The sequence below is a fragment of the Leucopleurus acutus genome (assembly GCF_964270905.1).
Source record: "Leucopleurus acutus genome assembly, chromosome: 6".
In the NCBI taxonomy this organism is placed as follows: Eukaryota; Metazoa; Chordata; class Mammalia; order Artiodactyla; family Delphinidae; genus Leucopleurus; species Leucopleurus acutus.
In genome coordinates, this window is record NC_139149.1 from 92,137,419 (window position 1) to 92,150,071 (window position 12,653).

At 35.4% G+C, this 12,653-nt stretch overlaps 1 protein-coding gene across 1 annotated transcript in view; it reads right to left on the bottom strand.

The window, feature by feature from the left end:
• The window catches only part of KANSL1L (KAT8 regulatory NSL complex subunit 1 like), a 135,067-nt gene that overhangs the window by 20,878 nt on the left and 101,536 nt on the right, over nt 1-12,653 (bottom strand).

Sequence of the window (12,653 nt, forward strand, 5' to 3'; positions counted from 1 at the left end):
ATGATTAAGAACTGTGCATACAGTTGACCCTTAAACAGAGGTTTGAACTGTGCAGGTCCACTTATAAGCAGGTTTCTTTCACTAAATAGGCACTATAGTATTACATGATCTGTGGTTGGCCAAATCCTCGGATGCTGAACCACAGATAGGGAGGAAGGCCAACTGACTGTAAAGTTATACATAGATTTTTTACTGAGTAGGGGTTGACGCCCCTAACCCTCACCTTGTTCCAGGGTCAACTGTACTGTTTTCCTCCTTCTAATCTGTTATAACCAATGAGTGAAATTAGAGTCTGCCTTAAATTATAATGTGAGACAATATCTACACTGCAATAACAGTGAAGTACTATGAAGACATATGTATTATATATTTACATTAAGTAAAATTGAATTGAAAATATTAAAAAAGATATGTATAAAATATGCAATATGGGGCTTCCCTGGTGGCGCAGTGGTTGAGAGTCCACCTGCCGATGCAGGGGACACGGGTTTGTGCCCCGGTCCGGGAAGATCCCACATGCCGCGGAGCGGCTAAGCCCGTGAGCCATGGCCGCTGAGCCTGCGCGTCCGGAGCCTGTGCTCCGCAACGGGAGAGGCCACAACAGTGAGAGGCCCGCGTACCGCAAAAAAAAAAAAATAATAATAAAATAAAAAATAATAAAATAAAATATGCAATATGTTACATGAGTTTGAGTTTAAGATAAAGATTTCAATCAGAAATCTCATGAAAACCATGTTGCTAAATCAAAAAATTATGTTGCTACATTTAAAAAATACATATTCTGTTTAAATGTTGGATTTTAAAATTATTTTTTTCTGTCTATAAGATTAGTATACAACCAATGTAAAAAATCTATAAAATAGAGAAAATATTTTAAAAGTTAATGGAGTTCACCTGTGTTCCTTCTGTCATTCTTACCTCCACCTACTACAATAACATTAGGACTCATTTTTTTAATGGAAATTATATTTAAAATACTTATAATAACTGAGAATTTTGGATGCTATTTTTTAAAAAATTATTTTATAAACTTATCACTTTCTTGAGTTTGAGTTTCCTGGCTAACTGGCATTTTCTGTGTTTCCACAGCACCTTGGTCATGGCCACATCTCCCATAGCATTTAACTAAATTTCCTCTGGACCGTGAGCTCCTTGAAGGTTGGACTATAATTTGTTCAATCCTGTATTCCCAGAACCTGACACAGTCCTTAACATATGGTTGAAACTTGAATGCTGACCAAATGAATTTTATCTCATTTGCTTTTAACAAATTTAGGTGGATAGAACTTTTCAAATACATGTGTGCCTGAGACTATTTCATTGGGGAAAAAATAGTCCCTGTTAATATATGCTAAAATTTATCATGTAATGACTTCTTTTTATATTCCACTGGCCAAGACTTATGTCAGCTAGTCATACCCAGCTGCAAGGAAGGCTAGGAAATGCAGTCATTATGCCGGGTAGTCAAGTAAATTGATGATTTTTATAAGAAGATATAACATGTGGTATGTGATTATAAAGATGTGAGTTATTTCCAAGATTTATTCTAATAAGGTTATATGTATATATCTATGGGAACAGTTGCTGTTTCTTACCTTTACAAGATGCACTGGTACTTTTGACTCACTCTAGAATTATTTGTTCTTTTGTGATGTAGTTCAAAAAGATATAAGGAACAATTATATAAAATTACAAAGAAAATGTGCTAACCTCTCTTTTTTCATGTATGGCTAGAACATTATGAATAAAAGTTGATAAAATCTGAATATTTACCATATAATTAGTTTTCTCTTGCAATTTTTCCAAATCCAGGAAACCCATTAGCCAATTTGAAACTATCCTAAATAAATATGGAGACAAGTGAGGGGCATCTAGGAAAAGGCCTTTTTTCCCCTTCAGAGAAAGTGAAGCCCAGGAGGCTGAAAAGGAATGGATGGAGAAATAAGAGAAAAATCTGGAGATTCTTGCCAATAAAAATTCAAATGTCTAGAGGGTGTGATCAACAATACCATATGCTGCATAAGATTCAAGCAAAGTAAAGCCTGAAAAGTATCCATTACATGTAACTTTAATAATGAAACATTTCATATATACAAAAGAGTATATAATTTATAAGGAAGGTATAAAATAATGTTTAAAAAGGACCTATACTCACCATCCTACTTTAAGAAACAGAACAACACCAATACTTTGATGACTTCTCTTGCTATCCCGGCCCCATGAGCCTGTGGCAGAGATTGCTACTTTCTTTCCAGTATCTGTGTTCTCCTCCCTGTTCTAAAACTCTTGATTTTCAGCTGGGCACATTTCTCAAGCTTCCTTGCATCTAAAAATTACTAAATTCTAGCCAGAACACCATGAGAAGTCATGTGTGCAACATTTAGAAACTGACCTTAAGAAGGTCACTTAGCCCTCCATACTTCCACCTGTGATGGTGAGCCACCATAATCTTGTGAGTGAGGGTAATGCTCAAAAGATTAAACAAAAAGGCAGCAGGAGCCTGGTTCCTAGATAACCATGTAGAGCATGGTTGTCATGCCTAGAATATTTTCAATCTGTTTCAAAACAAAGAAATAAACTTACATCTTGCTTACATCACTATTTGGGATTTCTGTCAAATGCAGCTAAACCTATACCTTAACTAATACAATGTGCCTCCTCAGTCATATTTTTCTCTCACATTTCCAGGAGTAACTGCTATCCTGAATTTTAATTTTATCATTTCCTTGTTTTTTCTTTATAGTTTTTCTACAAAAGTATATGTAACCCTATATAATTTACTATTTAAATTCCTATGCTTTAAAAATGTAAATACACAGAATAATGCTAGATGTATTTTCCTGCTTTATTACTCAACATTATGTGCATGCAATTAATCATTCTACTGTATATTAAATACCTAGATTGTTTCTAGTGTTTTACCATTATGAACAATGATAGTATGGATATTATTACATATGTCTCCTGGCACATGGGTGTAAGATTCTCTAGAGTACACTGCTAGAAATGGAATTGCTGGGTTATACAAATGCATGAACACACATACTCAACTTCACTAGATAAAATATTGTATTACCAAGTAGTTACAACTAATTTACACTCCAACAGAGCAGATTTTAGTTCTCACTGCTTCAGATTCATACCAACAAGGGTACTGTCGGAATTCTTATTTTTGCCAATTTGAGACCATACAAATATCTCATGGTTGAAATTTGTATTGCTCTGTTTACTGTTTAAGTTGACCTCATTTTCATACCTATAATTGGCCAATTTTCCTTCTTTTGGGGAATACATGTTTTGATGATTTTTCTATTGAGATGTCTTTTTCTTATTGATTTTTTAAGTTCTCTTTATACACTCTTGAAAGTTACAAATCCTTTGTAGGTTCTATGTATTGCTCCTGTCTGAGCTTCTCTTTGCACTTTTTTTGTGTCTTTTGATCAACAGACATTCTTAACTTAAATGTTTCCTTTATATATAGTTTGCACTTCTTTGTATCTTGATGAAATCTTTTGAATCTTGATGAGGAAACCCTACCTTTAAGTCATAAAGATATTCTTCCACTTTTTTTTTAATAAGAGTTTTATTGTTTTGCCTTTTGCAATTAGGTCTTTGTTTAAAATTGATTTCTTTGTGCAAGATGTAAGATAGGGATCCAAACTCATTTTTTTTTTCATCTAAATGGATCACCAATTGACTTAACGTCTTTTACTAAACAGTTAGTTCATCCTCTCCCAACCAATCTACAAAGCTGCCTGTTATATACCACATTCCATACATGTCTGGGACTGTTTCAGGGATTTCTAACACTCTACCATTTGTGCCTGTGCTAATAACCAATGCCTTAATTATTGCATCTTTTAAATAAATCTTGACACTTTTTTTTTTTTGTTTGTTTGTTTTGCGGTACGCGGGCCTCTCACTGTTGCGGCCTCTCCCGCTGCGGAGCACAGGCTCCGGACGCGCAGGCCCAGCGGCCATGGCTCACGGGCCTAGCCGCTCCGTGGCATGTGGGATCTTCCCGGACCGGGGCACAAATCCGTGTCACCTGCATCAGCAGGCGGACTCCCAACCACTGCGCCACCAGGGAAGCCCAAATCTTGACATTTGATAGTGTAAGTTTCTCCACCTTGTTCCTCAGGGGTGTCTTGGCTGTTATTCTTGTTTTTCACTCCTCTGTATATATTTTTTTATTGAGGTATAGTTGATTTATAATATTATATAAGTTTCAGAAATACAACCTAGTGATTCACAGTTTTTAAAGGCTGTACTCCATCTTCTGAATAATTTTTTAAAATAGCTTAATTTCCATTAAAAACCTGTAGAATTTTGTTTAAAAATACACTGAATTTGTAAATCAATTGGAAGATTTTTGAGATTTTAAAAATTTTGGTATTATGATTAAAGGTCATCCATCCATGAATATGGTGTATCTCTTCATTTATTTAGGTCTTTAATTTCTTTCAATAAAACTTTGTAAATTTCTTCTCTAAAAGTCTTTACATATTTTGTTAGATGTATTCCTAGGTACCATCATATTTATTGTTTCATGTAAAAGGAATTGAAAAATACAATTGACATATACTGAACATGTCCCACAACTCTGCTAAACTTTCTTATTCAAATAATATTACTTGTTGTTTCTTTTAGCTTTCTATTAACCAAACATATTATCTAACAGTCATGACAGTTTAGTTTCTTTCATTCAGTCCTAAAACCTTTATTTATTATTATTTATAAGGTTCCAACCATGCTAGATAGTCTCACCAGTTCAATAATGAACAGAAATGACCAAAGGACATATTGTTTTGTCCCTCATTATAAAGGAAATGCTTTTAATTTTTTATAATTAAGAATAATAAGGGTTAAGAATGATTGTAGTTTTTTCGGTATATTCTTTATCAGAATGTATGCCTACTTTGCCAAAAGTATTCTTTTAAGTATATTAATGTTGAACTTAATCATACACTTTTTGTGAACCTATTGAAATGATTACTTGGCTTTTCTTCTTTAATCTAATTATCTGGTTATTATATTAACAAATTTTTAAATGTCAAAGCAACCTTCGATTCTTCTTGAGGAAAATGCTAGGGGTTTATCAATTTCTTTGCAAAGAACCAGCAACTAGATTTATTTTCTATATTGTATCAATATATGGAAATTCATTGCATATGTATGTTTCTATGTTTCACTGATTCCTATTGTTTATTAGGATAGATAAAATATTTTGTCATATTTTTCCCCTCAGTTAACTTAAACTTATACATTCTTTTCTTTTCTTTTAGTGGTTTTCCTAGAGATTACAATGAATCCTTAAGTTATGGCTTTTAGAGTATAAAACAAATTATTCTTTTTACCACTTCCCTGAAAACAATGGGACATTAGAAGACTTTAACTCCATTTACTCTCCTCTTTCTTTGTTATTGTTGTAAGGCATTTTAATCCCATATATAAAGCTCTACATTATATTGCTGTTATTATTTTCATCGTCAACATTTAAATTACCCATATATTTATCTTTTCCATTGTTCTTAGCTTCTTTCTACAATTCTGTTTCCATCTGGGATCATGTTCCTTCTCCCTTTGCTATTATTATGTGTAGATTTGCTGTCAACAAATTCTTTCCATTTTTATTTATCTGAAACCTTTGTATATCATCATTTTTGAAGGATATTTTTGTGGATATAGAATTCTAGCTTTTTTTTTCTTTCAGCATTTTAAGAATATTTGCATTTTTATCTGGCTTCCATTGTTTCTATTGAGTAGTTAAGTCTTATGGTTGCCCTCATTTGAAGGTAATGTGTCTTTTTTTACCCTGACTGCTTTTAATATTTTCTGTCTTCACTTTTTAGCAGGCTTGCTATAATATGTCTTGATGTAATTTCTATGTATTTGTTATTTTTGAGGTTCACAGAATTTCTTGAATCTATGGGTTGATGTCCTGTTTTAGTTTAGGAAATACTCTCTATTATTATCTGTTCAAATGTTATTTCTGTCCTATTCTCTCTCCTTTCTTCTAGAGTCTAATAACATATATGGTTAATTTTTTTCACTGATTTACAGTTCTCTAATTCTGTTTCTGTATTTTTAAAATTCTGTTTTATCTCTGTGCTTCTATTTGAGTATTTTATATTAATAAGTATTTTAGTTCATTAATCATATCTTATGCTCCATCTAATTTGTAGTTAAACTCATCATCTGGTGAACCATTAATTTCACATGTTATATTTTGAGTTTGAGAATGTTCATATGACTCTATTTTTAAAAAATAGATTCCAAATATCTGGTAAAATAATCTGTCTTTTTCCACTTGTTCTCTATTTTTTCAACATATTAATCACAGCCATTTTAAAGATCTTGGCTATTAAACCCAATTATCAGAATCACTTGATGGTTTGTCACTATTGTCTGTTTTTCTCTCTTGAAGTCTGGTCATATGGTCCTGTCTTTTGGGATGCCTAGTAATTTTTGATTGAATGCCAGATCGTATTTTTTAAAAAATCATAAAGACTCCAAATGATGTAATCTTTCTCCATAGAGGGTTCTCTTTCCCTACTGCTAAGCAGATAAACAGCAGGTTTCTCTCCTTTCATCTATTCAGGGAGTGCACTCAGTTAAGCTTGGGTTACCGCCCTACTATGGCTTTCTATATCTGATTTGTTCCTGGCCCTTCAAGGTTTTCAGCTAAGTGTTTGGTGTATTTTACAGAATTTCCCCTGATCATTCAGACCTTAAGAAAAAAAAATCTTAAGAGTATACTGAGGAGTGCCACACTGCTTTAAAGGGGTTTCTGTCATTGATGTTTTTTTTAAGCCTCCTGTTCTCTGCAGCCCAGGTATTTAGCAAATGTTATGAGGAAAACATTGGTCAAAAATGTTCTGAAGTGAAAAATGGCCATGTGCTTCAGGTCTCCCAAAACACACCCAACAGCATCCCCCATACCTATCATCTATTAGCATCTGAACCAAATTTGAAAATCTCTGCCAAAGCTCCAGGGCAAAAGTGGTTGCAGGAGCCAGCTATCCTAGGTGTTTCCCTCTCTGAAGACATATGCTACATCTTCTCCTCTAACCTTTATATTTGTTCATTTCTCTTCATATCTTACAATTCTTTTTTCTCTCTGTATTTCATTTTATATAATTTCATTGAGATCTATTTTCTAACCGCCAATTCTCTCTTTAGTTTTATCTACCTATTTCTTAATCATATTACTAATTTTCTGATTTATTTTCCTTAAACATATAAACTTACTTAATTTTGCATTCTGTATATAACTGCAGTAGCTGAAGTTATTTTTGTAAGGATGTGTGTGGGGGGGGGTGGGAGTTTGTTTTTGCTGACTTTCTTGATGTTGCTTTGTTGCTGTGTCTGATTTTATTTTTTTTTTAAATTAGGAATTCACATTTATTGGAATTTTATTCAGGGGAATCCTGGAATTTTATTCAGGGTGGGAGTTTGTTTTTGTTTACTTTCTTGATGTTGCTTTGTTGCGGTGTCTGATTTTATATTTTTTTAAAATTAGGAATTCACATTTATTGGAATTTTATTCAGGGGAATCCTAGGGGAAACTATTGAGAGTTCATTCCCCTAGAAAGGATATACATTTATTTCTTCCAGCCATCTGGAACAGCTAACCATTTTAAAATGCAATTCTTGTCTTTTTTTAAATTAATTAATTTGTTTGTTGTTTATTTCTGGCTGTGTTGGGTCTTCATTGCTGCGCATGGGCTTTCTCTAGGTGCTGCAAGCAGGGGCTACTCTTTGTTGCGGTACATGGGCTTCTCATTGTTGTGGCCTCTCCTGTTGTGGAGCATGGGCTCCAGGAGCATGGGCTTCAGTAGTTGTGGCACGTGGGCTCAGTAGTTGTGGCTCGCAGGCTCTAAAGGGCAGGCTCAGTAGCTGTGGCACATGGGTTCAGCCACTCTGCAGCATGTGGGAATCTTCCTGGGCCAGGGCTCGAACCCGTGGCCCCCGCATTGGTAGGCAGATTCTTAACCACTGCGCCATCAGGGAAGCCCACAATTCTTGTCTTTTCAAGTAAAACTCTTAGGTAGAATGATTTCAGACTTTAAAGATGTAAAAGGCCTGACGTGTCATTACAAATTCTATGCAGAAAATCTATTTTCCATTTTTCAGCCAGAGCCCAAGGCAAAGAAAGGCAAGTTCTTTACATTGCTGTTCAGCAGGTCTGAGTTCCAGTTCATGCACTCACAAAGTGAGTAGCATTGAAGGCTCTTGGCTTTATGCAGGATCTTTTAATATGTCTCCTCACATCTCCTGGATTCTAGGCTTTGCCTCCAGTCTCTATCAAGACTATTAAACAAAAATTTCTACTTCTCTTTCTCCTTTCTTTCCTTCCTTTTTAATTCTGAGGATTTCCACTTTTTGAGCCAGGTTAGGCATTCACTGTAAAAAATATTCTTATGACATAATCACCTCTGCCTCCTTCACAGCCCTTAACAGAGTACCTTTACACACAGTAGACATTCGGAAATTATTTGTTGAAAGAAGGAAGGAATAATGAGCAAACTTAATTCAAAAGACCAAATTAATTGTGAATTTAATTTCACTAAGCTTAGCAAAAAGTTTAAAGCAATTTCCTCAAATGTAATTTCTCAATGGGAAAAGATGGTTTTTAAAATAAACTTTTAGATTCTCTAAGAGCCCAGCAAAAGTGAGGTAACCCTCTTTCTATAGTTTTATAGCAGCAATGAATTTTTCCATTAAAATTGGTTAAACGAGTAGTCATAATATACATTGTATCATTTACAACAAAGAAAATAAATTTGTGTAGCATTTTTTCAATTCATGATGTAGTCGATACCTTTCATTAAGTTGTTCACTTTTTCATAAGCAATATATTTTTACTTTATACGAAAATGTCTTGCATACTTTAACAAATGATAATAAAGTTATTTAAAATTCAAAAAAAATTTGATACTTTACATTCTAATACTTTGTATCCAGAAGCTTTCCTAAGATAATTATCCCACCATATTACTGGAATCAAAAGTTCAGCATTGGATCTGGCTAAGTGACGTAATTAAAAAGTCACTTTGACCTTTAAAAAACTGTTTCAATAAAATGCTTTTGTTGGACATCATACTACAGCAGGGTGAAGAGTAAAATAACATTATGACATTGCAGTGCTTCTCAGGGAACCCAACATGTAACAGAGATAAATACAGACACTTTCAAATTTGTTGTGGAGAAGAGATTAAGCAATAGCTAAATGGGACATGTTATTAAGATATCAGTTTTGAAAGTAGAAAAGGCAATTCCATTTCTGTCCATGAAGTAATAAACAAATGGGACCTAATTAAACTTAAAAGCTTTTGCACAGCAAAGGAAACCACTGACAAAATGAAAAGACAACCTACCAGTGAATAGGAGAAAATATTTGCAAATGATATGACTGATAAGGGGTTAATATCCAAAATTTATAAACCACTCATACAATGCAACAGCAAAAAAATAAACAACCCAATCAAAATATGGGCAGAAGACCTAAATAGACATTTTTCCAAAGAAGACACACAGATGGCCAATAGGCACATGAAAAAATGCTCAACATCACTAATCATCAGAGAAATGCAAATCAAAACTACAATGAGATATCCCCTCACACCTGTCAGAAAGGATATTATCAAAGAGTCTACAAATAACAAATGTTGGTGAGGATGTGGAAGAAATGGAACACTTGCACACTGTTGGTGGGACTGTAAACTGGTACAGCCACTATGGAAAATGGTATGGTGTTTCTTCAAAAAACTAAAGATACAACTACCATATGATCCAGCAATTCCACTAGTGGTTACCAGTGGGGAGAGGGAAGGAAGTAGGGGGGAGATAGGGGTATGGGATTAAGAGACAAACTACTATGTATAGAATAAATAAGCAACAATGATATAATGTACAGTACAGGGAAATATAGCCATTATCTTGTAATAATTTTGAATGGAGTATAATCTATAAAAATATTGAATAACTATCTCATACATCAGAAACTAATATAATATTGAAAATCAACTATACTTTAATTAAAAAAAAGAAGTACACCTATGGGACTTTTATCAAACAACTGTTTTCAGAACTTGGACAACAGGTAGCACATGACTTATCCCTGAGAGAAGAAAAACAAATGAGATCCGATAAATCTACCAGCTTTTTGCACAAGGATGGGGGTCCAAGAAGAGTGTGTCAGTCTAGAAGATTTTAAGATACAGATGTTAAACTCTGGGGAGAAAAAGATGGCTACAACTTATAGAGGAGACTGCCATAAAAAAAGGAAGCTTCTCAGAGAAAGGGCTCCAGAAATTCCATAGGGCACATTTCATTCTTTTGTCAAATAACAATCTACACATGCATAGAATGAAACAACAAAGGCCAGTCTAAGGTAATTTAATTTCAAGGGAAAGAAAAAAGGCAGGAAAAAAAGAACAAATAATACATGAGATAAATAAAAAAAAATAACAAAATCAAAATGATAGATTTAAACCTAACTATAGGGGATTAGCTCAAAATGGCAGAGTAGAAGGATGTGTGTTTACCCCTTTTTACAAGAACACTGGAATCACAACTAACTGCTGAACAACCATTAAAAAATACCTCTGGAACATACCAAAAAAGATACCCTACATCCAAAGACAAAGGAGAAGCCACAAAGAGAGAGTAGGAGGGATGCAATTGCAATAAAATCAAATCTCATACTCTCCAGGTGGGTGACCCACAAACTGGAAAACAATTATACCACAGAAGCTCCCCCACTGGAGTGAAAGTTCTGAACCCCACATCAGGCTTCTGAACCTGGGGGTCCAGCAATGGGACAAGGAGACCACAGAGAATCTGGCTATGAAGGCCAGTGGAATTTGATTGCAGGACTTCCACAGGTCTGGGAGAAACAGAAACTCCACTCTTGGAGGCCACACACAAAATCTTGTGTGTACCAGGACCCAGGGGAAGAAACCAGTGACCCCATAAGAGACTGGGCCAGACCTACCTGCTAGTATGGAAGGGCCCCCTGCAGAGGTGGGGGGTGGCTGTGGCTCACTGTGGGGACAAAGACACTGGCAGCAGCAGTTCTGGGAAGTACTAATTAGTGTAAGCCCTTCCAGCGGCCACCATTAACCCCACCAAACAGCCTGTAGGTTCCAGTGCTGTAGGCTCAGGCCAAACAACCAACAGGGAGAGAACACAGCCCCATCCATCAGCAGACAAGACAAGTGGATTAAAGTTTTACTGAGCATGGCCCTGCCCACCAGAGGGACAAGACCTAGCTCTACCTACTACCAGTCCCTCGTATCAGGAAGCTTGCACAAGCCTCTTAGATAGTCTCATCCAAGAGAGGAAAGACAGCAGATGCAAGAAGAACTACAATCTTACAGCCTGCAGAATGAAAACCACTATCACAGAAAGTTAGACAAGATGAAATGGCAGAGGATTATGTCCCAGATGAAGGAACAACATAAAACCCCAGAAAAACAACTAAGTGAAGTGGAGATAGGAAACCTTCTGGAAAAAAATTCAGAATAATGATAGTGAAGATAATCCAGGATCTCAGAAAAAGAATGGAGGCAAGAATCAAGAAGATGCAAGAAATGTTTAACAAAGACCTAGAAGAACTAAAGAACAAACAAACAGAGATGAACAATACAATAACTTACATGAAAAATACACTAGAAGGTAACAATAGCAGAATAACTGAAGCAGAAGAATGGATAAGTGACCTGGATAACAGAGTGGTGGAAATCGCTGCTGCAGAACAGAATAAAGAAAAAAGAATGGAAATAAATGAAGACAGTCTAAGAGACCACTGGGACAACATTAAATGCACCAACATTCACATTATAGAGGCCCCAGAAGGAGAAGAGAGAGAGAAAGGACCCGAGAAAATATTTGAAGACATAATAGCTGAAAACTTGCCTAACATGGGAAAGGAAAGAGTCACCCAAGTCCAGGAAGCACAGAGTGCCAGGTAGGTTGAGCCAAGGAGGAACATGCCATGACAGAGTAATCAAATTGACAAAAATTAAAGACAAAGAAAAAATATTAAAATATTTGCAAACAAATCAATGGACAAAGCATTAATCTCCCAAATATATAAACAGCGTATACAGCTCAATATTAAAAAAACAAACAACCCAATCCAAAAATGGGCAGAAGACCTAAATAGACATTTCTCCAAAGAAAACATACAGATGGCCAAGAAGCACATGAAAAGCTGCTCAACATCACTAATTATCAGAGAAATGCAAATCAAAACTACAATGAGGTATCACCTCACACCCATTACAATGGGCATCATCAGAAAATCTACAAACAACAAATGCTGGAGAGGATGTGGAAAAAAGGGAACCCTCTTGTACTGTTGGTGGGAATGTAAATTGATACACCCTCTATGGAGAACAGTATGGAGGTTCCTTAAAAAACTAAAAATAGAATTACCATATGATCCAGCAATCCCACTACTGGGCATATACCCAGAGAAAACCATAATTCAAAAACACACTTGCACCCCAATGTTCATTGCAGCACTATTTACAATAGCCAGGACATGGAAGCAACCTAAATACCCATTGACAGACGAATGGATAAAGAAGTTGTGGTACAGGTCCTGGTGGGGGCAGGGACTCTCATGGCAGCCTCTAGAGTCA